The sequence below is a fragment of the Pinus tabuliformis genome, chromosome 3_1, assembly GCF_031772625.1.
Source record: "Pinus tabuliformis cultivar Carrire ecotype Pingquan chromosome 3_1, CPIR1, whole genome shotgun sequence".
NCBI lineage: Eukaryota > Viridiplantae > Streptophyta > Pinopsida > Pinales > Pinaceae > Pinus > Pinus tabuliformis.
In genome coordinates this window covers 193959648-193962237 of record NC_142301.1, presented here as the reverse complement: position 1 = coordinate 193962237, position 2590 = coordinate 193959648, and positions in this window count along the sequence as shown.

Below are 2590 nucleotides of genomic sequence, written 5' to 3'. Positions count from 1 at the left end.
GAAAGCCTTTTATAACCATGGACTTACTAGGAATTGAAGCCACCTTTTATCGGTGCTTTATAATCAACCATCGGAAGCCACCAACCGAGCCTTTAATCAACCATCACCGAGCGCTTTAATCAACCCGCCACACTTATAGACATATATGGAATTACCATAAAACCCCTCATGGCCATATGTAACCATATAATATCAATACACAGAACTATCATAAAAACCGCTTAACTCAATGTATGCGGATCTCAAGGATTATATGGTTGCTTTCATAAATTTGGCAGGTCCGGATTTCGCAACCATAACAAAACTCTTAAGGCCTGACCTCCGATGAGGAGCGGACCCGATGCTCTTTTAGACTCCCTTCTATACTAGTTTCAGGTCCGATGTATATCGGCACTCACTGTAAATAATAGTCCCGATCCTCCGACGGAACGCGGACCCGACGCCTTCTTATACTCCCGTCTCTATGTTGAATTCGGGTCCGGGATATCGGCAGGTTCGCTTCGGAGGATTTGTAATGCGAAGGTTTAGCGGACCCGATCTCCCTTTAGGCTGCTCTCTAATATGATTTCGGCTCCGGATGATTTTGGCGATCGCTATAAAGAATAGACCCATTCCTCCGATGTAACGCGGACCCGATGCCTCCTTACATTTCTTTCTAAAATGACTTCGGTTCCGGGATATCGAGGTTATCGCGGCCTCTTGCGATGCAATAGTTTTGTAGACTCGATGGCCCATTCAATTGTTCTGTATATTATTTCGGCTCCGTTTATGGGCGTACAATCCCAAGCTCTTGCGGACCCGATAACCTTTAATGACCCGTTCTATAATGATTTCAGGTTCGGCTTTTCGGCAGGTTCGCATCGGCAGTTTTTTAATACAAAGGGTCTGCAGACCCAACGCTCCTTTAGGCTTTGTTTTATAATATTTCGGCTCCAATTATCGGCGATGTCACATATCGCTTCCCCCGATCCTTCCGACGCGATCACTCCGATATGCCGATTGTCGATTAGATCCCCGCCGTTCATTATTCTTTCAGATCGGACGGTCAACGCTAAATCGCGTATCGCATCCATCACATATCACATCCTCCATTCTCCATTCCCCGATCGCCGATTTGGCGAAATATATATATATATATATATATATATATATATATATATATATATATATATATATATATATATATATATATATATATATATATATATATATATATATATATACATATATATATATATATATATATACATATATATATATATATATATATACATATATATATATATATATACATATATATATATATATATATATATATACATATATATATATATATATATCTATATATATATATATACATATAGATATATATATATATATATAGATATAATATATATATATATATATATATATATATATATATATATATATTATATATATATATGCCATCGGGTCCATATGTGCCGAAACACATTTAACTTGTGTTGTTTCCGCCAAAAAGGAAAAGGCCTTTGATTATTATAAATGCATATATGTAGATTTTGGGCGCTCAAACACTCCCGATAGCATTAATACATGCATATGTGGGTTTCCATTGCTCGAACAACTCCCGATAGTATTAATGAAGGCATATATGGGTTTTGATCGCCCGAACAGCTCCCGATAATGTTATCTGAGGCATATATGGCTCTGTTTGCTTCATTTGCTCCTCCGATGGCTCCTCTTGCTCTGGCACTCCTCCGATATGGCTCCTCTTGCTCTGATATATGTGGCTACTCTGATATGGTCTGCTCCTCTTGGCTCCGATATGCTCTGTCTCCTCCTCTTGAATATTGCCATATTGACATCAATGACAATCTGTGTCCAACATATGCAACACGGTGAATCCATATGTTATCACTCTGAAACATTTAATTCTGCAGTAGTTAATTATCCCACATATGATAAAGAATTGTATGCATTAGTGCAGAGTGTTAAAAAGTGGAAACATTACCTATTGGGCAAAGAAACAGTTATACATACTGATCATCAACCACTTCAATATTTACACTCACAAACTAAATTGCAGGAATCAAGACACTATAGGTGGATGGGTTTTCTACAATAGTTTCATCTTGTCATCAGGTATAAGAAGGGCATACACAATAAAGTTGCAAATATGTTGTCTAGACCAATTATAAATGCATCTATGATACTTAAGCATAACTCAGTAATGTGTGAAAGCTACATTGAACAGTATGCTCAAGATATAGATTTTAAGGATGTATATGCAACTTTATGTCATGGCAAAAAAGTAGAAGAATTGGATTATTATGTTAAGGACCAACTCTTGTATCATTTGGGAAAGCCATGCATTCCACAAACTGAAAGAGTTAACATAGTTCGAGAAGCACATACTTCTCTGATATCAGGTCACTTTGGTGTAAGTAAAACAGTTGCACAGCTGCAAATATTCTGCTATTGGCCAAAAATGCATGAAACAGTTTCTAGATATATTAAAGGGTGTACCATGTGTGCTAAAAGCAAGCCCAACAATAGAAAACTAGGCTTGTACACTCCACTTCCAGTTCCTTCTCGTCCTTGGGAAAGT